General features: G+C 47.9%; 1 pseudogene; it reads left to right on the top strand.

Moving 5' to 3' along the window:
* The first annotated feature begins 3,956 nt into the window (after positions 1-3,956).
* LOC146356753 (vomeronasal type-2 receptor 26-like) lies at positions 3,957-25,092 on the top strand (annotated as a pseudogene).
* Positions 25,093-26,112: the final 1,020 nt, after the last annotated feature.

The raw sequence follows: 26,112 nt of genomic DNA, 5'->3' as shown, positions 1-26,112 counted from the left end.
TCATGGAGGACGGGGGAAGTGCCAGATGACTGGAGGAGGGCTAACGTTGTCCCTCTCTTCAAAAAGGGTAAAAAGGAGGAACCTGGGAACTACAGACCAGTCATTCTGACATCAATCCCTGGGAAAATTCTGGAGCAGATGATCAAGCAATCCATCTGGAAGCACCTTGACAACAATGCCGTGATTACTCGAAGCCAACATGGATTTGTCAAAAACAAGTCCTGCCAGACAAATCTGATCTCATTTTTTGATCAAGTCACCTCCCTTGTAGACCGTGGGAATGCTGTAGACATCATATACCTCGACTTCAGCAAAGCTTTCGACAAAGTGCCCCATGATATCCTGATGAGCAAACTAGCTCGAAGTGGGCTAGATGAAACAACGATCCGGTGGATCCACAGTTGGCTACAGAATCGGACTCAAAGAGTGCTTATCAATGGGACCTTCTCAAGCTGGGGAGAGGTAACGAGTGGGGTACCGCAGGGCTCAGTCCTGGGCCCAGTGCTCTTCAACATTTTTATGAATGACTTGGAGGAGGAGGTGCAGGGAATGCTGATCAAATTTGCAGATGACACCAAATTGGGCGGGATAGCTAATACTTTGGAAGACAGAAACAAAATTCAAAGTGATCTGGATAGACTGGAGCGCTGGGCAGAAAACAACAGAATGGCATTTAATAGGGACAAATGCCAAGTTCTGCACCTAGGAAAAAGAAACCAAATGCACAGTTACAAGATGGGGGATACGTGGCTCAACCACACTACAAGCGAGAAGGATCTTGGAATTGTTGTCGATCACAAGCTGAATATGAGCCAACAATGTGATGTGGCTGCTAAAAGGCCAATGCTCTTTTGGGCTGCATTCATAGAAGCATCGCTTCCAAATCCCGGGAAGTACTAGTTCCCCTCTCCTCAGCACTGGTTAGGCCTCATCTGGAGTACTGTGTCCAGTTCTGGGCACCACACTTTAAGAAGGATGCAGACAAACTGGAGAGGGTTCAGAGGAGGGCAACAGAGATGATCAGGGGACTGGAAACAAAGCCCTATGAAGAGAGACTGAAAGAACTGGGCATGTTTAGCCTTGAGAAGAGAAGACTGAGGGGAGATATGATAGCACTCTTCAAGTACTTGAAAGGTTGTCACAGAGAGGAAGGCCAGGATCTCTTCTTGATCATCCTGGAGTGCAGGACACGGAATAATGGCCTCAAGTGACAGGAAGCCAGATTCCGGCTGAACATCAGGAAAAACGTCCTGAGTGTCAGAGCAATACGACAATGGAACCAATTACCTGGGGAGGTGGTGGGCTCTCCCACACTGGAGGCCTTCAAGATGAGGCTGGACAGCCATTTGTCAGGGATGGTTTGACTTGGATTCCTGCACTGAGCAGGGGGTTGGACTCGATGGCCTTGTAGGCCCCTTCCAACCCTACTATTCTATGATTCTATGATTCTATGACCGGTCCACAGACCCCACGGCCTACTGGTCGTCCGGCAGCCAAGTTTGGCTGGACCAGGCTCTGGTGGCCAGGGAAAGACCGGCCCACCCACCAGCGTCCGAAGTGAGAGGGTGACGTGGTGACACCCCAGCGTTCCTGCTTGGACACTGCCTGAGTGGAGCAGCTGGTCTTCCCCAAAGTGAACCTGCCCCTGCTGGGATGCCCACCCTCCAGCCCTCGGGCGAGCGAGTGGCACCCTCACTCACCCTGCTGTTTCTCTTCAGTTTGGGTGGCTAGTTTTTGTCTTTATTTGGGTCAGGCAGGGCATTACAATTATTATTATTATTATTATTATTATTATTAACATCATATCACTATCACTATCATTATGACTTTATTTAAGCCTCTTAGGGGGCTTGTTTTGCTTGTCTCAGGCCCAGTTCAAGTCAGGACTCAGGCTCCTCCGTCTCAATATGCCCTCAGTGGGCTAGTTCTGTTTGCATGTCCCCTCCAGCCCAGTTCCAGTCTGAACTCAGAGCCCTATGTGTTTTATGGCCCAAGTGGAGATATATTTGTCCTCGCTCAACTCGAGGTCCGTCTCTTGGATGCATCTCTGCTTAGGCCTCCTTGTTCTTTGGAGCTGGGATCTTCCACCAGAGCCCCTCTTCCGTCACTGGCAGAACTGGATGGCGCGGCTTCCCCAGGAGAGCCAGCAGGGTCCGCGTATTGCGTATTTGCACCCTGCTGCACCCATGGGTGTCTCTCCGCCAGCCTCCACCTGGCTCATTCTCCAGCTTCAGTTCCCGATGAGTAAGGCAGGACATAGTGCTACTCCCTTCCCCCTGCCCTCCGGCATGTTGGGGGATTCCTTTCTGTATCTGCTTTTCCCTTGCTCTTGCCATTTCCCCCGGGCAGTCATGCCCCAGTCACCCCTCACGGTCTTCCCCTAGTACAGAATATGCCCTCTTGGCGGGCTTGGCTTTGGTTTCTTTCCACCTTTCCGGCCCCAGGCTGCTCAGAAAGTACCAGAGGAAAGGGGTTATTTGCACTTCAAAGAAGCCTACAGCTTAAACTGCTCTGATTTTATGCCCTTTGGTTTGAGATTCTGAGAACAGCACATTTTATCTGTGCCTAGCCCAAAACCCCTGGGCCAAACTGTCTGAAATTTGGCAGGTGGCACCCCCTCTATGGGGGTTGAGAGGTCCCCCAGCGTCATGCACGTCTATGAAAACAGTGAAAAGTTATAGCTCTTTGCTTTAGGGATGTACGAAAGTTCCGCAACGGATCTCGGGGAGGCCGAAATCGGTGGCAGAACGGCCCCCTGCGCCCTCCGGGATGGGACTTACCTTAGGCGGATCTTCCTGGCGGTGGCAGCTCCGGCGGCGGTGCGGCGGCGGCCAGTCTTCCGACCAGCTGCCGCCGCCACCATTTCCAGGTAAAAAAACAACAACAAAAAAACGTGATAGGCTACGTAAAGATTTATGTAGCCGATCACGGCTAGATTTTAAAAAAACACCGTGACAGGCTACGTAAATGTTTACGTAGCCTATCACGGCTGCTTTAAAAACAAACAAACAAATGCGTGTATGCAAATGGCGGCCATTTGCATTCCTGATTTTGGCACGTCTTAGTCTACGTAAACATTTACGTAGACTAAGACGGCGAAAATAAGGGGAACGCAAATGGAGGCGCTCATGGGCGCCACCATTTGCGTACGCGCTTTTTTTTTTTTTAAAGCAGACGTGATAGGTTACGTAAACATTTACGTAGCCTATCACGGCTGACTGCAGGGACGCAAACGGCGGTGGCTACGGCCGCTGCCATTTGCATCCCTGCTAGCTAGCGGCTGGATGTCCGGCTGCTGGCGGAGCTGGCTGGCAGCTCCGCAGAATCCCTGTGGAGCGGAGCCGGCCAGCCAGGATTCTGGGGGGGAGGAACGGAGCGCCTCCCCCCCCGGCCAGGACACCTCCCCCCTAGCATCAGCATAATCCGTGGAAAGGTAAGTACCTTTCGTACATCCCTACTTTGCTTTGAGAGTTTTTGTTGGAAAAAATAAAAATTCACTTGCACCTAACACACAAACATCTTTGCCAAACTGTCCGATATTTGGAACGTGGGATCCCCTCAATGGTGGCTGACTGGCCTCCAAATTTCATTTGTTTATCCTGAAAACTGAAAATGTTATGGCCGTTTCCATTTTCCAATACAAGTCAAAGGGAAAACGTCATATCAGAATGATTCAGATATCCAAATCTCGCTTTGGGTCCGAATTGGTTGAGAGTGAAGCAGGGCTGCTCCCGAAGGCCTGAAGTGCCATCTGAAGCAAATTGGGGTGGGGAGTCTGTGCACAGCCCTAGCAGTGATGGACACTATTTGGCTGTCTTTCAAGGGGGAGAAACAATTATGTCAGCTCTGATCTGAAACCAAATACAACCTTGATGTCCTCCTTTCCTTGCCAGGTCAGTTACACTTTTATTTCTCATCTTCTGAATGATAAAGCTCAGTTCCCCTTTTTCTACCCGATGGTCCCCAAAGACCAAACCCAGTACCAGGGGATTGCCAAAGTGCTCCTGCATTTCAGGTGGACCTTGATTGGTCTCGTGGCTTCAGACACGGACAACGGAGAGAGGTTCATGAGGACTTTGACGCTTGAGCTCACCAGGAACAGTCTTTGTGTTGTTTTCACGCAAGGATTCTCCAGAATGATGAATGTAAAAGAAATCAAGATCCATCCAGCTTCATTTCAGGAATTGGGAGAAGTTAATGTTTTCGTTTACTGTGCAGATACCAGCTCCTTCTTGAATGGAATGTATGTTATAGAAAAATACAATGATTACATTAGAAACCGCAGGGCTGGAACAGTCTGGATCATAACAGCTGTGTGGGACTTCATCTTTGAAGTGTCATCTCATATGCCTTCCCCGCGCATCCATAGCATATTTTCCTTGTTGTTCAGTCGTGTCCGACTCTTCGTGACCCCATGGACCATAGCACGCCAGGCCTTCCTGTCCTGCGCTCTCTCCCGGAGCGTGCTCAAGTTCATATTCATTGCATCCGTGATGCTATCTAGCCATCTCATCCTCTGCCGTCCCCTTCTCCTTTTGCCTTCAGTCTTTCCCAGCATCAGGGTCTTTTCCAGGGAGTTTTCTCTTCGCATTAGGTGGCCAAAATATTGGAGCTTCAGCTTCAGTATCTGTCCTTCCAATGAGCACTCAGGGTTGATTTCCTTTAGGATGGACTGATTTGACCTCCTTGCAGTCCAGGGGACTCGTAAGAGTCTTCTCCAGCACCACAGTTCGAAAGCATCGATTCTTCGGCGCTCAGCCTTCCTTATAGTCCAGCTCTCACAGCCATACATTACTACTGGGAAAACCATAGCTTTGATTAGACGGACCTTTGTCGGCAAGGTGATGTCTCTGCTTCTTACTATGCTGTCTAGGTTGGCCATAGCTTTCCTCCCAAGGAGCAAGCGTCTTTTAATTTCATGGCTACAGTCACCGTCTGTGGTGATCTGATATTTTCCTTCCTTATCCAGAAAAAGGAAAGGAAAACATATGAAAAAGTTTGGCGTTTTTACTCTCTTGTTAACCAGTTTGTTGAGCAAGCATTTAATTGTTCATACTCAAAGCATGCATTGTCTGTGAAAGGCTGGACAAGATGCACCGAGAATGAGAGACTGGAGGCCCTGCGCCCAGAGGACATGGAGCTAATCCTGTCTCTCGACAGCTACCACATTTACAACTCCATCCAGGCGGTGGCCCGTGCCTTGGATGCCGCTTCTTCGTCCAGATCCAAGAGGAGGGTGGTGGAGGGTGGAGGCAGGCTGGACGTTCAGAGGCTGCAGCCATGGCAGGTATTCCCTTTCCCATCCCAGATATCCCTGCTGAACATGGTGATCAATTGTACATGTCCAGAATGGTTCTCTTGGAATTGGACTCAAATGACCAATGTAGTAGTATGTGAAATTTTGTGTATTTGTGGAGCAGACCCAACCAAGAAACTCCCTGTGCTGCTCCCGGTTTGGGCCCCCTTGACTGGCCTCTGAGGATGCACTTGATCTGGTCATAGCCCCCAGCACTGGCTCCACCCCTCTGTGCCGGCACTGGCCCATTCCCTCTCCTCCGCCATGGGAGTCAGCCCTCTTGGTACCTCTGGCGGATCCTTCCTGCCTCCTGCCTGGGCTGCTATTTTGCCACCTCCCTGTCTCCGCTGTGGCACCTTCACCTCCCTCCCTCTGCCAGGCTCCCTCTTTGGCCGTGGGAGTCTGTAGAAGCAAGTGGGGACTTCGTGGGCCTTTTCCTAAATCCATCTGGCCCCTCCTTTGCCTGCGGGAGTTGGTGTATTACTGTAGCTTATAGGAAAGATCTGTTTGGCTGATGAGGTAGGGATGAACATTATTAATTATTTCAGAGCCTGTTAATACCATTTGGTATTAACAGATTAATAATTTGGTATTAACAGAGCCTGTTAATACCATCTGGCCCTTTTCCTCCACTGTTGTCCATTTAACGTGTCTTTTAAAAAACTCTATATAGTGGTGGTTCTATTTGTTTTTATATAGACCAGATAACAGTTGTGTGATGGGAGCATTTTTAGAAATCCTCTGGACCGTTTGATGATTCAGAGGTCAAGATATTCATAATAAATTCAAGCACATACTAAAAATATAATATGTGTAATGCAGTCCTATCTATGTCTGCTCAAGAGAGCCTTACTCCCAGTTAAGTGTAAATGTTCACTTCCTTGGGAATGTCCCATTAAATTCAATGGAGCATATTTCTGAATAGACATGTATAAGATTGCACTGTCCACCTGACAATTTGTTGCCTTTTTATGGTGCCCAAAATGTACCTGAGGAAATCACCCATCGGACTTTGCCTGAGGGTCAAGCCCAGGCCACGTTTGCAGAGTTCTGCTTAGGATGCAAATAGAAGTTTGTGTGGAATGTTTATCTCTAGAAAAGAGAGAATAGAAAGCGGGGGGGGGGGGCAGTGTCAGGAATGAAACCAGGTCCCTTCTGAAGGGTAAGAAGAGACAAAGAGCCAGTTCAGTGTGGAAGCAGACCTGACTTATGGGAGATTCAAGGATGAACCGAGATGCTGAATGTGGCTTTCCTGCATACTAAATGGTGGCGCTCCTTCTGACCTGGTAGTTTCATGCTTTCCTGCAGAACCCCCAGTATTACAATGCTTCCATCCTGGACGGAGCGTATTTGGATGGGAACGGAGAGCTGGCAGCCGACTTTGACATCGTGAACTGGGTGGTGTTTCCCAATCTGTCTGCTGTTAGAGAGAAATTTGGGACAATGGAAAGACAGGGATCCACAGACCGGAAGCTCACTTTTGACCGGGATGCCCTTGTGTGGCCCAAGCATCTCAGCAAGGTGGAGAAAATCATCTTTTATCTCCGTAAGTGTAACATCATAGAATCATAGAATCATAGGGTCAAAGAATAGTAGAATCATAGAACGGTATGATGAATTTTTCAATTTTGAACTTCAATTTTTTTTCTGTTTTCCAAGGTATTAGCTGTCCCACCCGATTTTGTGTCATCTGCAGATTTGATCAGCATTCCCTGCACCTCCTTCTCCAAGTCATGAATAAAAATGTGGAAGAGCACTGGGCCCAGGACTGAGCCCTGCAGGACCCCACTTGTTACCTCTCCCTCTCCCTTCCTTTTCCCCAGAAAGGGAGGTGGAGTGCATCTAGGGATGTATGAAAGTCACTTACCTTTTCAACGGGGTGATTTGTGGTGGGGGGGAGGCGCTCTGCACCTCCCCCCGAAATCCTGATTCGGCCAGCTCCGCTCTGCGGAGATTCCACAAAGCTGCCGGCCGGGGCTGCCCGCAGCTGGACATCTGGCTGCTGGGCAGCCTTCCGGAAAAAAAAACACCAGCATGCGCAAATGGCGGCGGCAACGGCGGCCACCATTTGTGTTCCCTTTTTTTTGCTGTTTTAGTCTACGTAAATATTTATGTAAGCTATTATGGCAAAAAAAGGGGAACGCAAATAGCGCCCACTCCGCTATTTGCGTTCCCCTTTTTTTCGCCGTAATAGCTTACGTAAATATTTACGTAGGCTAAAACAGCGAAAAAAAGGGAACGCAAATGGCGGCCGCCGTAGCTGCCACCATTTGCATATGCTTTTTTTTTAGCTTGCCATGATAGGCTATGTAAGTGTTTACGTAGCCTATCACGGCAAAGGCAGCTACGCAAATGGCGTGGTGGCCGCCATTTGCGTGGCTGCCTTTGCCGTAATAGGCTACGTAAACACTTACATAGCCTATCATGGCAAGCTAAAAAAAAAAGCATGGTCCGTGCGCAACAGCAGAAATTTCCCAACTTTTTGCCCACCCTCACATCTCCCTTTGGACATTTGTAGTGATTCTGAAAGAAAGAAAAGGCTCTGAAGTTTAGAAGGTGTATCACCTGCCCTTTCTCACAATACCTGTCACAGGCTTGTGGTCAGTTTCAGCCTCAGCAGACCTCTCATATGAAACATGACATTTCTCACGTCCATGAACAAAAGCTAGAGCTCCTTTCTTATCTGTGTAGATAACATTTCCATGTTTGTAAGAGGTCTGGATACAGTGCTTCTTTCTACTCCCCCTCCCATCCTGTGCATAAGAGCTTATGAAATTCCAGGGCTAAAATGAGTGAAAATTGCACAGAGAAAGTGCAGTTGTAACCAGGGCTGTGCACCGCCTCGCTATGAAGTCCGAATGACGAGGCGAAGCGAGCTGTTTCGGAGCAAAAGCCTCATGAGACGAGGCGGTTCAGAGCAGTACCGAGGTGCCCCAGGGTGAAGCGTCCCCCGCCCACGAAGCACCTCCTCCGTCCCGTATATTCGGAGCTCTACTGAATGCCTCAGCTGTTCAGACAGGCTATCTCCAAAATGCAGTAACTTCTCAATGCTCACGTGGAGGGGCGTGGGGAGGATGCGGAGGAGGAGGGAGTGTGCTTTGGCGAATAGGAGCCCTCAGCCAGAACTGAGGCTAGCAGGCGCCAATCACAGAGAGCGTTGGAGGAAGGGGGTACACACACTTTGGCGAAAGGCTGTGATCAGTCCTTGCGCTAGTTGTGTCTTTGGGAGAGAGGGCTGGTGTGGGTAGATGATCGTTTGTGCGCATGCATTCCTAGAGTTGTTCCCTCAGTTTATTCAATTTTGATAGCCACTGGGCTGTCCTCAGATTTTAAATGCAAAGGAAACAGCTTGGCTGTACTGGGAGCGTTCCCTTCTCTCGCTCCTTGATCGCCCGTCCCCATTGGGACTGTGTCTTTTGCAGCACCTCTTCCAGCTGCTTTCTCCTATATCTTTGTACCTCCAACTCGTTCGTTATTTGTGTCTGATTAGATTCATCTCTCCTTTCCATTTTTTTCAAACGAACATAGCTTTTCCTTGCAAATTGCTGCCATGCTCCCCCTCCCCCACCACTCCTGTGTTTGTTCAAATCAGTTTATTATTTTCATAGACCAACAAGTTAAAAGATAATTTCAAATACATCATTTATATAAATGGTCTGATTTAAAATCCAAAGAAGAAATATCACTAAAAAACAAAAACAAAACACAAGGTAAAATAGCCTCAGTTACAATGTTTAAACGAAAGGACAGTATCTCACATCTAATGCACAAAATCTCATTATATAACCTCTGCGAGAATTTGTATTCTTGATTTACCATCGCTTTCCTACAAGAAATAGCAGATGCGCAGAAATGTGCTACATTATGAGTGACCTGAGAATTCCAGTCTGATAATAAACATTTTAAATAAAATGCTTCAGACCGTCCTGGTTTTTAAAAAAGAAATGGAGTAATATGATCTTTTCGGAGGTCATGATAAAAAGGGCAGCGAAAGAGTACATGGGCTTCCGTTTCCACGCTCGCCATGTCACATGGGCATGCTCGCGCTTGAATGGGGATCTCATTATATCGGCCTTCCAAAAGTGCGGAAGGCAGGACATTTAATCTAGCTCACATAAAAGCCCTCCTGTATTTGAGAATTTGCAGATTTGACATATAATTTGACATCTTAAATGCTCCAACCTAATCCCGATAGTTAGAATAGTGGGCGATCCAACTCAAATGGTTTTGAAATCCGATGTCCTGTGCAACAACTGCCTTAGCTTCAGTATATCCCCACATATTTAAAGCATCAACCGAAAAGCCCAGGTGCTGTAATTTTGCCATCACTGACCTTCTCCATTTAGACTGAAATGTATCAGTCAGTCAGCAGAGCCAGGCCCACGGGACAAACAGTCGTCGTTAACCCCACACTCGTCTGATAGATCAGCGTCCGTGCCTCCACAGTGATTTGTCCTGCCTCCAGCCGCAGGATTGCCTTAGGCACACGAGGAGTGGTTCCTAGTATTGCTCCTAAAAGTTCTGTCTGTGCAACCTCAAAAGGGGCATGGTTCTCAGTAGCACATCCCTGACAGCCATATAATGTTGGCGAGGTTCCTTTAGCAGTGTAAACTTGCACGGCTGCAGGAATGTACCGGCCACCTTGGGTGCAAAAAAAGCAGAGGGGCTTTTCCTAGATTTTCATGGGAGGCAACCGGCTCGATCTGCTGTCCATGAATCCGGCATCGGTGCTTGGTCCTCCTTCTATTACAGGTTAGGACTTTAGTTTTAGGGGATTTATTGTCAGCTGTTTGTCTTTACAGTAAGAGGCGAAGGCACTTAAAAGACACCTCAAGCATAGGCTGACAGCGATGGGAGCACTGCATTGTCCACGTATGGGAGAATTTGCAGGGGTCTCTGCCAATTTGGGGGGACGTGAATTTATCCTTTTCAGAGTCTGAACCAATGAATTAATACAACAACTAAACAAAATGGGGGCCATGACGTGCCCCTGCCTTGCTCCATTGTGACTGGGTATCAGTCCTATAAAATGGCCGACTTGGCTGCATCTGGTCTTCGAACCACAGAGACTCTGCGTAAGGATAAGCAGCTTCCTGTCGATGTCAGGAGCCTCAAACTTCGGCACTATGCTAAGGAGTCCTCCTTGGCCGACTGCGGACCGCCCTGCTCTGAATCCTGCTTGCTCGTCTTCAAAGACGTTTCCTTGTTCTAGCCAGCCCAACAGTGTCTCTTGTGGATGGGAGCCATTCAATTTTCTGATTACACTCAGAAGACAAATCGGTCTATAATTTGCTGGATCAGAACTTTGCCTTTTTTATAGATTGGGATAATTATAGCAAGCCCCAATCCTGAGGGATGTCTGTTGTGTCATCCATTGTTGTTGTTGTTGTTGTTCAGTCGTTCATAGAATCATAGAATCATAGAATAGTAGGGTTGGAAGGGGCCTACAAGGCCATCGAGTCCAACCCCCTGCTCAATGCAGGAATCCAAGTCAGAGCATCCCTGACAAATGGCTGTCCAGCCTCGCCTTGAAGGCCTCCAGTGTGGGAGAGCCCACCACCTCCCCAGGTAATTGGTTCCATTGCCGTATTGCTCTGACACTCAGGAAGTTTTTCCTGATGTTCAGTCGGAATCTGGCTTCCTGTAACTTGAGCCCATTATTCCGTGTCCTGCACTCCGGGATGATCAAGAAGAGATCCTGGCCTTCTTCTCTGTGACAACCTTTCAAGTACTTGAAGAGTGCTATCATATCTCCCCTCAGTCTTCTCTTCTCAAGGCTAAACATGCCCAGTTCTTTCAGTCTCTCTTCATAGGGCTTTGTTTCCAGTCCCCTGATCATCTTTGTTGCCCTCCTTTGAACCCTCTCCAGCTTGTCTGCATCCTTCTTAAAGTGTGGTGCCCAGAACTGGACACAGTACTCCAGATGAGGCCTAACCAGTGCTGAGTAGAGGGGAACTAGTACTTCCCGGGATTTGGAAGCGATGCTTCTATGAATGCATCCCAAAAGAGCATTTGCCTTTTTTGCAGCCACATCACATTGTTGGCTCATATTCAGCTTGTGATCGACGACAATTCCAAGATCCTTCTCGCTCGTAGTGTGGTTGAGCCACGTATCCCCCATCTTGTAACTGTGCATTTGGTTTCTTTTTCCTAGGTGCAGAACTTGGCATTTGTCCCTATTAAATGCCATTCTGTTGTTTTCTGCCCAGCACTCCAGTCTATCCAGATCACTTTGAATTTTGTTTCTGTCTTCCAAAGTATTAGCTATCCCTCCCAATTTTGTGTCATCTGCAAATTTGATCAGCATTCCCTGCACCTCCTCCTCCAAGTCATTAATAAAAATATTGAAGAGCACTGGGCCCAGGACTGAGCCCTGCGGTACCCCACTCGTTACCTCTCCCCAGCTTGAGAAGGTCCCATTGAGAAGCAGTCTTTGGGTCCGATTCTGTAGCCAACTGTGGATCCATCGGATCGTTGTTTCATCTAGCCCACTTCGAGCTAGTTTGCTCATCAGGATATCATGGGGCACTTTGTCGAAAGCTTTGCTGAAGTCGAGGTATATGATGTCTACAGCATTCCCACGGTCTACAAGGGAGGTGACTTGATCAAAAAATGAGATCAGATTTGTCTGGCAGGACTTGTTTTTGACAAATCCATGTTGGCTTCGAGTAATCACGGCATTGTTGTCAAGGTGCTTCCAGATGGATTGCTTTATGATCTGCTCCAGAATTTTCCCAGGGATTGATGTCAGACTGACTGGTCTGTAGTTCCCAGGTTCCTCCTTTTTACCCTTTTTGAAGAGAGGGACAACGTTAGCCCTCCTCCAGTCATCTGGCACTTCCCCGGTCCTCCATGATTTCTCAAAGAGAATAGACAGCGGTTCTGAGAGTTCTTCTGCCAGTTCCTTTATGACTCTCGGATGCAGTTCATCTGGCCCTGGAGATTTGAACTCATTCAAAGTAATGAGGTGTTCCTTGACCATATGCCTGTCGATCTCAAGCTGCAATCCTGCCCCTTCAGCCTGTACTTCGCCTTTGCCAGGGGGGTCATAGACCCTCTTTTGGGAGAAGACTGAGCCAAAGTAGGAATTGAGCACTTCTGCCTTTTCTTTGTCCTCTGTTATCATTTTGCCATCCTTATTTAATAGCTGAACAACCATTTCTTTCCTCTGCCTTTTATTATGCACATAGCTGAAGAAAGCCTTTTTGTTGTTTTTAGCATCCCTCGCTAACCTCACCTCGTTCTCCGCTTTAGCCTTCCTGACGCCATCCCTGCAATTCTGTGCTACCTGCCTGTACTCTTCCTTTGTTACTTGGCCTTCTTTCCACTTCCTATATGTGTCCTTTTTTGTTTTCAGGTCATCCCTAAGCTTTTTGTGAAGCCACATTGGCTTCTTCTGTTGTCTTCCACCTTTTCTTCTTGTTGGAATTGTTTGTGATTGTGCCTTGAGAATTTCCTTTTTTAAAAGCTCCCACCCATCTTGGACTCCTTTTCTCGCTAGCATCGCTTGCCATGGGACCTTACTGATCATTGTTCTGAGTTTATGAAAATCAGCTTTCCTAAAATCCAGGGTACGCGTTTGAGTACACTCGGCTTTTGCTTCCCTTAGAACCAAGAACTCAAGTACAACATGGTCGCTTTCCCCCAGAGTTCCTGTAACTGCTACTTTATCCACTAAGTCATCTCTGTTGGTTAGGATCAAGTCAAGGATAGCCGATCCTCTAGTTCCTTCCTCTACTTTCTGTAGGAGGAAGTTATCTGCCACACAAGTCAGGAATTTCCTGGAGGGGCCATGTTTTGCAGAATTTGTCTCCCAACAAATATCGGGGAAATTGAAGTCCCCCATTACTACTACATCATGCTTCCTTAAAACATTGGCTATTTGCTTTTCAAAAGTTTCATCCTTGTCTTCTCCTTGATTGGGTGGCCGGTAGTAGACTCCGACCACCAGGTTCCTTTTATTCTTTGCTCCATTTATTTCAACCCAGATGCTCTCGATGGGGCTACCAAGCTCCTCCTCCTGTATTTCTGTGCAGAGATATGTATTTTTCACATACAGTGCAACCCCACCTCCCTTTCTGTTCCTCCTGTTCTTTTTGAACAAGTTATATCCTTCAACTGCTGTATTCCAGTCATGAGAGTCATCCCACCAAGTCTCAGTTATACCTATCAAGTCATAATTTCCCTCCTGTATTAAGAGTTCAAGTTCGTTCTGTTTGTTTCCCATACTCTGGGCATTAGTATATAGACATCGAAGACCATGTGCTTCATAGTCTGGCTTTCTTCCTACCTGTGTCTGAAGACTATTATTGGGCGCTATCAGAGCTGTTCTCTCCATTGCAGTGCATGCGCCTACGTCCATTGTTACCCCCAACATTACATCTCCCTTCCCCGTAGGATTCAGTTTAAAGCCCTCCTGATGAAGTTCTTCATGCTGTGGCCAAACACATTCTTCCCAGCCTTTGTGAGGTGCAACCCATCCCTAGCCAACAGCCCATCTTCCAGGAAGTATAGCCCGTGGTCCCAGAATCCAAATCTCTCTCGTCGGCACCACCTTCGTAGCCAGTCATTCACCCGGAGTATTTTTCGTTCCCTTTCTATCCCTCTTCTAACTACTGGAAGGATGGATGAGAAAACTATCTGGGCCCCAAAGTTCTTGAGTTTCCTTCCCAAAGCTTCAAAGTCTGACGTGATTTCTTCGTAGCTCCGCTTGGCGGTATCATTTGTTCCCACATGGATGAGAAGAAAGGGATACCTGTCAGTGGGCTTTATGAGTGCAGGCAACCTTTCAGTCACGTCTCTAATCTGTCCTCCCGGGAGACAACATACCTGGCGAGTCCACGGGTCTTCGCGACATACTTGGGTCTCGATCCCACGCAGCAAGGAGTCTCCCACTACTACCACTCCTCTCTTCTTCTTCTTGTAGGCCTGGGTTTCATCGCCTCTGTTTGACTGACCTTTAGCCTCTTGCTCACTCTCATGCAGGTTCCCCTGTGATTCTTCCTCTGCAGGCTGTCCTCCAATCTCATCTGCAAGTACCTGGAATCGGTTCCACAGCTCCACCGCTTCCACCGGTGCAGAGTGGCGTCTAGTTCTTCTTCTCCTAACTGTCACCGTTTTCCAAGGAGTATCCTCTACTCCATTTTTCTTCACCTCAGCATTTCCCACTGCCTCATCTTGCTGTTGCTCTTCAAGCTTCTGGTCTTCCCTTTGCTGCTGTAGTTCCCCCATTCTGTCCAAGAACTCTTCGTGTTCTCTTATTCCCCGGAGGGTTGACAGTCGCCGCTCCAGTCCACTTACTTTTTCCTCCAGCAGCGTGATCAACTTGCACTTGTTGCAGGTGTAGGCCATGTTGTTCTCCGGCAAGAAAACAAACATTGCACACACCTTGCAGGTCACCACCACTGGAGAGTCTTGTCCTTCCATAGCCCCGTTTCCCTTTTTGTGTCTAGCTTTGTGATTGTTCTAGACTAGCCTGTGCCTGCTCCTCCACTCAGTAGAGCTTAAAAGCAGAGTCCCACTGGTGTGGAAGTGTGTGTTACAAGACAAATAAATGAAAAAAAGTTAGTAAAAAAAAATAAAAAAAAATGTTAGGGGCCTCCCCCTTGACCTCCCCTGCCGAACTCCCCTGGCCAACTCCTGTTTGCTCCCCCTGTCCGCTCGCTCTGTTCGCTCGCTCTCTGGGAGCTTGCCTGCTTCTGTAGTCCCTGGACCAGCTGGAGCAGCTTGCTCTGCTCTGCTCTGCTCAGCTGGGAGGCGGGAAACAGACTGAAGCTTCCCGCCCAGTCAGCTGCTGGGAGTACTCAGGCCACACCCCTCCAATTCAGTTGGAGCTCTCAGAAGCACCTGGTGAGCTCACAGCCAGTCAGAAGGATGAAGGGCAGCGCCCTGGGCTTCCTGCAACCCACTTACCTCTTAGCCTCTGTCTCCTTTGTCTCTTCAACCACTGCAACTCCCCTGGCCAACTCCTGTTTGCTCCCCCTGTTCGCTCGCTCTGTTCGCTCACTCTCTGGGAGCTTGCCTGCTTCTGTAGTCCCTGGACCAGCTGGAGCAGCTTGCTCTGCTCTGCTCTGCTCTGCTCAGCTGGGAGGCGGGAAACAATCGTGTTCAGTCGTGTCCGATTCTTCGTTCAGTCGTGTCCAATTCTTCGTGACCCCATGGACCATAGCACGCCAGGCCTTCCTGTCCTGCGCTCTCTCCCAGAGCGTGCTCAAGTTCATATTCATTGCATCGGTGATGCTATCTAGCCATCTCATCCTCTGCCGTCCTCTTCTCCTTTTGCCTTCAGTCTTTCCCAGCATCAGGGTCTTTTCCAGGGAGTTTTCTCTTCGCATTAGGTGGCCAAAATATTTCAGCTTCAGCTTCAGTCTCTGTCCTTCCAATGAGCACTCAGGGTTGATTTCCTTTAGGATGGACTGATTTGACCTCCTTGCAGTCCAGGGGACTCGTAAGAGTCTTCTCCAGCACCACAGTTCGAAAGCATCAATTCTTCGGCGCTCAGCCTTCCTTATAGTCCAGCTCTCACAGCTATACATTACTACTGGGAAAACCATAGCTTTGATTATGCAGACCTTTGTCGGCAAGGTGATGTCTCTGCTTCTTACTATGCTGTCTAGGTTTGCCATAGTTTTCCTCCCAAGGAGCAAGCGTCTTTTAATTTCATGGCTACAGTCACCGTCTGCAGTGATCATCATACCTGTGAACAAAGTTGTAATACAGGAGCCCACCGATCTATATTGGCTTTTATTAATCCAGGAGGAATGTTATCGCACCCGGGTGCTTTGCCCAGTTTTAATGTAGAAATAAGGAGTCGAATTTCTTGAGAAGTAACCTGGGGACATTTTGGTAAGTTACTTATGTTAATCTGAGGTGATGGTCGGTAATTTTGTCCAGGTGCACTAAAATATGCTTCCCAAGAGCTTGAAGAGATGAAATAGTCCATGTTTACTGTTGCTTTTGGCCAAGAACTCATTTTTGTCAGTCAACTGTGTCTCTGTTAGATTTTTACAAACCCACTCTTATTTAGAATTTTAAAAACAAACATTGATTCCTGGGCATGTTCCTCCCCCCCCCCGCTTTAAGTCATGTTCAAGCATTCAGTTTGTTCTTTCTGTCTAAATCCTTAAAGAAAGACATATTACAGCAGCCTACGTGTGTAGTGTTTGTCCCCCCCCCCCCGTGCTGAAGTGAACCATCGGGGTCTTCTCTGTTGATCCTCCCAAAATAGAAATTAAATATATTTTTTTAAGGGTTTGATTTGGCTGTTATCTAATCACCTGCGCTAATGGCCTGTTTTTTTCTTGCAGTTATCCTGCCTTCTATAAAAGAAGATGAAATATAAAACAATAAATTAAAGACACCCGCCATTTGCTTAGGGAGTTCCGCTTTTCTTTACTCTTGTGAGTCTGTGTCCACGTATGTGTGTGTGCTCGGTTGTGGTTCCACCAATACTATACGTCCACATTTCAAGGCAGTGTTGGAAAAGCACGAGACACATCATATTTATATTAATTACCTTCTTATTGCAATAACAGTCCACTGTGTGGCAAAGCAATTCAGCGCAATACGAGGCACCTCTGGGGTGTTGGCAGGGGCAGAGGTGGGGAGAAGTTACAGCTCTTTCCTCTGGGGTTTTCCTGGAAAAAATCAAATTTCACCTGCACCTTGCACACAGGCCAGTGGGCCAAGGTGCCTGGAATTTCATGCCTGTATTATAAAAACTGAAGAAGTTATGGCCATTTGTGTTTTCCCGTGCAAGGAAAACACCCAAACCATGTGATCCGGATATCCGAATCTTGCTTCAGATTCAGATCTGAGTTGGATTGGAAGGGGTCCAAATCGGTCCGGGGCAGGTTGGGGTTGCTTTGGATGACCCGAAGTGGCATCTGAAGCGGCTCGGGGGTGTGTGTGTGTGTCTGTGCACAGCCCCAGTTGTCACCACGAACCACAAAGCAGTGTGACTCTTGCATGCAAAAATGACATCAGGCAAAGTAGACTACAATTCTGACTCTTGCTGAGTATTAGGAAAACTGTTTCAGAGCACCAAAAGCAGTAATCCCGATAAACTGAAGTTATAGCAGCAGCAGTGTACTCAGCTCCACTTAAAGTCCAGAGTTAACTGCGATTTGTAAAGCTTCCAACTGCATAGCAGTGCAGTCTAAACCTTTTGGGAAGAGAAAGGGGGGGAAAGGAAGATTATAGCTACCTATCCGAAGCAGAGATCTGAAGAGAGGGCTCCAGTGGGCCCAGATAGAGATGGGAGGAGACCTCTCCAGAGCCCAAGGTGCGAGACCCAGGAAAGTCCAGCTGGAGAATTAAACCAACGGTGACCCCCCATGGGAGGCCCTCCTGCTGCCAGGAGCCATTTGCTGGTCTTGCGGTGATGGGGGGAGCCTTTCTCCCTCATCCCTGCTGGAGGGGCAGGTGGCCTTGATGGCACAGAGCACCTTTCTTCACCTTGAGAACATAGGAGGAGCCCTGAGCCTGGATCAGACCAAGGGTCCAGCATCCTGTTCACAGAGTGGCCATCCAGCTGCCCACGGGAAAGGCACAAGCAGGACAGGAGGGCAACAGCACCCTCGCACCCATGTTCCCCGGCTTAGGCTGATATTCCAACTACAATCCGATCTGGACAGAGACAGCCTGGCTACAGTTGTCCATAGAATCATAGAATCATAGAATAGTAGGGTTGGAAGGGGCCTACAAGGCCATCGAGTCCAACCCCCTGCTCAATGCAGGAATCCAAGTCAGAGCATCCCTGACAAATGGCTGTCCAGCCTCGTCTTGAAGGCCTCCAGTGTGGTAATGGGGGACTTCAATTTCCCCGATATTTGTTGGGAGACAAATTCTCCCAACAAATATCATGCTGTGGCAAACACTCGTTTGGAGGTCTGCAATGTGTTGTATGTGGGGTGGATTTCGAAAAAGGAACCCCCAGCTGATCCAGACTAGGGCAGCGAGACTGTTAAAGGGGCCTGGCCAGGGCCCCGGGCTTTTCAGCCATCCCGTTTTAACAAGCGAGTCAGTGCATTTTAAGGCTTTGCTCTGCTGCTGGCTTTTATCCTGGTTTTGACTTCATTTTTGTCCCGTTTTATTCTTATGGTTTTTAGTACATTTTACTCTATTATTCCATGTTAGACCTCTTCCCATGCCAGCACTTGCTCATTGCAGACCTGGTAACAGGCCTCACGTTCAACCTGTGGATAGAGGCCGTGTTGGGTCTGTTCCAACCTGTCTCTCATTTCTGTAGACAAATGAGTCTTGACACTTTTTCCTTGATGGTCCATGTCTCTGTGTTCAGCCCCTGCCGCATTCCAGGTGCGTGGAAAGCTGTCGCCCTGGATTCTTCAAGGTGGTTCAGGAAGGAGAGCCCATTTGCTGCTATGACTGTGCTCCCTGCACGGAAGGGACCATCTCCATTAAGGAAGGTGGGTGTCTCCAGAGGAGAAGGCAGCCTTGGGGAGGAGGGCAGAGACACACCCAGACATGTTCTGTGAAGGGTTTTTAGAGGCATCTCGGAACTTGGATCCTTTTTTGTTATGCGTATTATCGGTGTCACAGCAGAATGGCCCTGTGGAGGCCTTCGAGAAACTGAGCATTCTCCCATGTTCAATGATATCTGGTGGTGGGTCCTTCTAATCTTTATATCAGACAGGTTGAGCAATCTTTCTGAAATTCTCAGGTCCCAGAAGGAAAGGATCACTTTAGATACCCTGGAAATTTCAAGAGAAATGGTGAAATCTGAGGGAGAAAGAGCAGTTTAAAGACAAAAAGCAAAACCTCCTCCCAATGTCCAAATTGATACCGGCAACATTTTTATAGTTCAAATTTCAGAAGAGACCAGAGGCAGCATGGCCAATACTTAGGAACGCTTGGAGTTGCAGTCCGACGCATCTGGAGGTTGGGGAAGGCTGCTCTGCAGAGAAAGAGAAGTGGGTGGCCCCAAATGATTTTCCAGGAGTTTTCCACAACCCCACAGTCACCTCTGCATATCATCTTCTCCATCCTGTCCACATGGTTTCTCTGCTTTGGGAAGAGGAGAATGTCACGTGCACTTTCTGGAGGATGTGGTGTCAAGGCTTAGCTCATCATTTCCCTGCAGGCTGGGGTGTGGTTCAGAACTGTATAGCCGTAAGAAAAAAATGAAACTGTAGGTTTTTTGCTCATTGAATTTTGATTGTTGTGGCTGCAAGCAGGGGATGGGGCAGGGGTCAGCATTACCAGCCCCTTCTGAAAATAAACTCACAGGCATTCCTCTGTGTTGAATAGAATTCCTTCATTCTATGAAGGATGCTGTTTGGGGTGGTTAGGGGTCTTTTACACACCAGCCCTCAATTTGGTAATTTAACCTGCTCAACAGCCTGCTGTGAACAATTTGCTCAGCCCTTTGCAGACGAAATCGCTCGGATGCACTCTGACTTGGACGCTATAGTTGATACAGACCCAGTGGATGTAACTTTGGCCCCTGCTTGTCCAGTGTTGTGGGATACCTTTCAATTTGTGCAGCCTGAGGATGGGGACAGGATCCTGGGAGAGGTGAGAGCCACCACGTGTGTTCTAGATCCTTGCCCTTCCTGGCTCATAGAAGCAGCCAGAGGTGGACCAGCCAAGTGGGTAAGGGGAGTGGCTAATGCCTCCCTTAAGCAAGGCAGAGTTCCAGCCTGCCTGAAGGAGGCGGTGGTGAGACCTTTGTTAAGAAAGCCCTCCCTGAACCCCATCATATTGGATAATTATCAGCCAGTCTCCAATATTCCATTTCTGGGCAAGATATTGGAACGTGTGGGGGCCTCCCAACTCCAGGGATTCCTGGATGAGACAGATTATCTAGATCCATTTCAATCTGTCTGCAGACCCAATATGGGACAGAAACAGCTTTGGTCGCCTTGGTGGATGACCTATGCCGGCCGGGAACTAGACAGGGGGAGTGTGTCCTTGTTGGTTCTGCTGGACCTCCCAGTGGCTTTCGATAGCATCAACCATGGTATCCTTCTGGGCTGCCTCGCTGGGATGGGACTTGGAGACACTGTTTTACAGTGGCTCCATTCCTTCTTGGAGGGGCGGACCCAGAAGGTGGTGCTGGGGGACTCCTGTTCAACTCCCTGGCCATTGGCTTGTGGGGTCCCTCAGGGTTCTGTTTTGTCCCCCATGCTATTTAACATATACATGAAACCACTGGGAGAAGTTGTCTGGAGTTTTGGGGTTTGGTGTCACCGGTACGCTGATGACACCCCACCCTACTTTTCCTTTCCATCTAATTCCAAGGAAGCTGTTGGGGTGCTGAACTGGTGTCTGTCGGCGGTAATGGACTGGATGAGGGCAAACAAATTGAAGCTTAATCCAGACAAAACAGAGGTGCTCCTGGTCAGTGGAAAGGTAGATCATGGAATAGGGATACGGCTTGTGCTAGATGGGTAACACTCCCCCTGAAGACACAGGTTTGCGGCTTGGGGTACTTCTGGATTCGGCCCTGAGCTGGATGTCCAGGTTTCAGCGGTGGCCAGGAGTAGATCTGCACAGTTAGAATGAATGCGCCAGCTGCGCCCGTTCCTTGAGATGCCTGACGTGACCACAGGGACACATGCCTTAGTGACATCCCGGTTGGATTACTCTATGTGGGGCTGCCTCTGAAGAGTGCTCGGAAACTGCAGCTGGTTCAAAGAGCTGCTGCCAGACTGCCGGCTGGGGCTGGCTACAGGGAGCACACCACTCCCCTGCTAAAACAGCTTCACTGGCTCCTGGTCTGTTTCCGGGCACAATTGATAGTGCTGGCCATGTCCTATGAAGCCCTATATGGCTCGGGTCCAGGTTATCTGAAAGGCCATATTCTCCCCTATGAGCCTGCTGTGCCCTGAGATCTTCCGGGGAGGCCCTGCTCGCCATCCCGCCACCATCACAGGCACGCCTGGTGGGAATGCGGGAGAGGGCCTTCTCGGTGGCAGCCCCAGGGCTCTGGAACTCCCTTCCCAGGGAGGTGAGAGTGGCACCCCCCTTGATATGCTTTCGTAGGCATGTAAAAACTTTTGTTCCAGCAGGCCTTTGGGCATAACTAGTCTGGACTAGGGATGGCGGAGAATTTCTCCCCGAATCTTCGGGGGGCCGAGCGCCAACGCATTCAGCCCCCCGAAATCGGTGGTGAAATTCTCCACCCCCCACCCCCCCCGGGATGGGACTTACCTTTGGTGAATGTCCCTCCCGGCGGCGGGTCCCGGCGGTGGTTCGTCCGCCTTTCATCGGGGGCGGGGGCGGCGGACGGTCTTCTGACTGGCTGCCGCCGCCGCCATTACAAAGTGTAAAAAAACCCCCAAACCCCGTGATAGGCTACGTAACGATTAACGTAGCCTATCACTGGCTCATATTACGCCAGTACTTTTCCAGCTGCACTGGCTGCCAGTCCATTCCCAGGCCCGATTCAAAGTGCTGGCGTTAACATTCAAAGCCCTTAACGGCTTGGGGCCAGGTTACCTGGAGGATCGCCTCCTCCCATATGTGCCTGCCCGGACCTTAAGATCATCCTCAGCGGCCCTTCTCCGTGAGCCCCTGCCAAAGGAAGTGAGGCGGGTGGCTACTAGGAGGAGGGCTTTTTCTGCTGTGGCACCCCGGCTCTGGAATGAGCTCCCTAGTGAGGTTCGCCTGGCGCCTACATTGTATTCCTTTCGGTGCCAGGTGAAGACCTTTTTATTTTCCCAGGCATTTTAGCATTTTAGCTTTCTAAATTTTTATCTTTGCTGTTTTAAATCTGTATTTTAAACTCCTGCACTGCTGCTAGGTTTTATTGTGGTTGTATTGTTATATTGTGGTTTTAATGTTCTATATATTTTAAATTGTTTTATTGTGTGTTGTTTGGTTTTAATTTTTGTGAACCGCCCAGAGAGCTTCAGCTATTGGGCGGTATAGAAATGAAATAAAAAAATAAAAAATAAAATCACGGCTAGATTTCCAAAGTCAGCCGTGATAGGCTACGTTAATCGTTACGTAGCCTATCACGGGTGACTTTGGAAATCTAGCCGTGATAGGCTACGTTAATCGTTACGTAGCCTATCATGGGTTTTTTTTGGTTTTTTTTTACACTTTGTTTCGCAGCCGGGGAGACGGGGCGCTTCTCTCCGGCCTGAATTTCGGCCGGGCGAGGCGGGATGCCTCCCCCCCCTCGCCTGAACTTCGGGGGGAGAAGCGAAGCGCCTCCCTCCTACCGCGAAGCACCCCTGCGAAAAGGTAAGTGACTTTCGTACATCCCTAGTCTGGACCTGTGAAAACGGGACGTATGGATATTATTTTTGTTGTTGTTGTCTTTTACTGTTTTGATATTTTCACAATTTTAATATTGATGATTTAATTATATTTTTAACTTTTGTACACTTGTATTTCTATTTCTGTTTAGAGGTTTTAATTGTATAAGGTTGAAGGTTGTGAGGCCGCCTTGAGTCCCAGTATTGGGGAAAAGGTGGGATGGTGATGGTGATGATGGTGATATAATGAATTCCTTCATTCCATTTCTATGCTGCCCAATAGTCAAAGCTCTCTAGGAAGTTCAGAACACGGAAAAAATAAGATAAAACCGTTAGCATAAAATAATGTTAATGCTGTGAAGCAGTTCTTAAGCATTAGCAACAAAACCTCCAGGACGCAACAACGGTGTAATACACCTTTGCTGAACCACATGGAACACAGCAATGGGCTCGTTCACGCAGGCGAATGGAGGGGCAGAGCAGCCCTGTCTGTGCCCTGTGAAGTGTGCCTGCGCCTTAGAACATATAGGCAAACAGAAGAAACATCTATGTGCAGAAAAGAAAATCATGCATCAAACCTACGAAGAGCTAATTGGTCAGAAATGTGGGAAGTTGTTCTCATGGCTCAAAAACTTGTAAAATCCCTGGTTTGTTTTGATTTCTTTGTATATATAAAGGAAGCATAGAAACAATATATGTATAATTATCTCCAGGCCACCTTTAAGGTGTGTGGTTGTGTATAAGCGGAAACTCAACAGGAAACACAACAAACAAAATGAAACGAAAAGACAAGAAAAAGGGGTATACCCGAGGTTGCTCTGTAAGTTTTCCTGGCACAAGTGGTGATGGGAAAATGAATCACTCTAGAAAAAGTCTTAAAAAACACTGCCATAGATTAACTTCCCATTTACCATTCAGATCAGAAACAAACTACATCCCCACTTCTCCTTATGCCTTCCAATACCTTTTCCTCTAACAAAATAATTCTTAAACCAGTGAGGCAGGTTGAGAATGGTACAATTCATACAGAGTTCCTGATTCTGATGGGAAATTGGTACTTGATCCATGAGGTCCCTTTGAACTAATTAGCAGGATGAAGATGTAGCCCTAGTGTAGGTCTTGGATTCGGGAGAACAGGGTTCTGATCCCTCCTCATTGAGGAGCATAGGAGTGGATGACTTTAGGCCAGACTCTATTTCTCACCCCAGCTATTTCACAGAGGTATTACTGGGTTAAAATGGGATAGCCACATGTATACCACCCACCTGGAGCACAATGGAGTTAGTGTAGGATTCACATTTAATAAAGAAGATTGTTTTAGACCCTTGTCCTCTTAAGCAATGCGGGTTGGGGTACCTACCACCCCACTGCAGCTTGAACAATCCAGAAACGCTGCCTTATGCTGATTCGCTTCATTGCTCCATCCAGCCCAATACTTTCATATTGTCTTCAGAGATTCTTCAGTGAACACGTCCTCCACCATATCATGGCCCTACTACAAATTCTTAGTTCCCAACCTCTCCCTGCCTCTGCTCCAATGCCCACTTTGCTCTTCTTGGTCTTGGGTATAAGCTCTCACCCAAAAAAGTATTGGACAGAATATAAAAGAACAAAGACTGTTATGAATTTAGAAAAGAGATATTACTCTTGTTCTTTTCAGATGCAGATCATTGCACAAAGTGTCCGGATGATCAGCATCCAAACCAGGACCGAGATGAATGTATCCCAAAAGTTACAACCTTCCTGTCCTATGAAGAGTATCTGGGGATCATCCTGGCTTCCTTTGCCCTATTCTTGTCCTTAACCACGGGATTAGTATTAGGAATCTTCGTTAAATTCCTTGAAACCCCAATAGTCAAAGCCAACAACCGGGACCTCTCCTACATTCTCCTCATCTCCCTCTTGCTTTCCTTCTTGTCCTCCTTCCTCTTCATTGGGAGGCCAAGGAAAGCCACCTGCATCCTCCGACAAACAGCCTTCAGCATCATCTTCTCCGTTGCCATCTCTTCGCTGTTGGCCAAAACGATCACTGTGGTGCTGGCCTTCCTGGCCACAAAGCCAGGGAACAGGGTGAGGGGATGGCTGGGGAAGAGTTTGGCCAACTCCACTGTCATATCCTGTTCCAGTGTCCAAATTGTCATCTGCACCATCTGGCTGGGCCTCTCTCCCCTGTTCCCTGACTCTGACATGCACTCCCAGCCTGGAGAGATCGTCCTACAGTGCAATGAAGGGTCTGTCGCCATGTTCTATGCTGCCCTTGGCTACATGGGCTTCCTGGCTGCCATCTGCTTCACGGTGGCTTTCCTTGCAAGGAAGTTGCCTGGGGCCTTCAAAGAAGCCAAGCTGATCACCTTCAGCATGCTGGTCTTTTGCAGCGTGTAGGTGTCCTTTGTGCCCACCTACCTGAGCATGAAAGGGAAATACATGGTGGCCGTGCAGATCTTCTCCATCTTGGCCTGCAGTGCTGGGTTACTGGGCTGCATCTTTCTTCCCAAGTGCTACATTATTGTACTGAGGCCTAATCTGAATACAAAGGAGCACCTGACAACTAAAACTGAAGAGGGCATCTGATTCATCTGGAATTGATTTGTAGGGGTGGCAGTTAGTAAGTGCCTCACCACCACCACCACCTATGGGTGTTTCAGATAATGTATCTTTTAAAAGATAACATACTATTATTCTACAATTATATATTGAATTACATATAAAAACACACAAATACTCTCCCCCCCCCCCCCACACACACACATGCACACACACACACAAAAGCCATGACATGAATCAGGGAATTACATGTTTAAACAGAAATGCTTTACTACAAATACAATAACTGAGTATTTTTTTTTAAAGACTGGGGTGGGGGTAGGGGAGTTTTAAAAACGTGGCACTCAGGTGATTTATACTTCTTCCTTACCAGCACACTAATGTGTATGGAATGGAACAGGACACATACACAACAAAAATGCTATACCTGCTGAAGTGTGGAAACTCAAGAGCAATTCCTCTTGTAGCTTACAAGGGCTAAGAGCCACCGCCAGTCTCCCTGCGATGTGCAGGTGAGATCTGGTTTGCTAGTTTGCTAGATTTGGAGGGAGTGCCGGGGAAGGCTTAATGGGAAAGCAAACTGTTGCTAAAAGAAAAACAAGAAAAACCTTGCTAAAATTACTAAACATTTTAATGTTATGAATAAAAGGTCAATTCAAAATCAGAGGAATATGCTTGAAAGCTACTTCCAACCCTCCTTTTTTTTTTTTTGTCAGAATCACAATTGGCTTTGTTAGGATAATTGTTGGACTTTATACCTGTGGAAATGGGTTGTCAAGTATGGTTTGTCCCAGCAGCCCAAGGCTCAACCCCACTGGGCTGTTGGTGGCTGGTTTTCATTAGATAAAAGTTCAAGGAATATAATTGGCAATTAGCCATCACTTAGCAAAGCACGTTGCAAACGACAAGCACTACATTTATCAGGGAAGCCTTTGGATTCTCTTTCTCAGCTGCTTTCCCAAAGGTTGTGCCCCATTTTGTGGCCAGGAATTACGAAGCTACATGCTGGGCGGTCTCCTGTATTTGCCTCATGCGTTTATTCAGTCA

Source organism: Heloderma suspectum, chromosome 2 (genome assembly GCF_057233095.1).
Source record: "Heloderma suspectum isolate Gila_16-S chromosome 2, 16-S_ref, whole genome shotgun sequence".
In the NCBI taxonomy this organism is placed as follows: Eukaryota; Metazoa; Chordata; class Lepidosauria; order Squamata; family Helodermatidae; genus Heloderma; species Heloderma suspectum.
The sequence above is the reverse complement of the archived record's forward strand: the minus strand, read 5'-3'. Positions and strand labels throughout refer to the sequence as shown.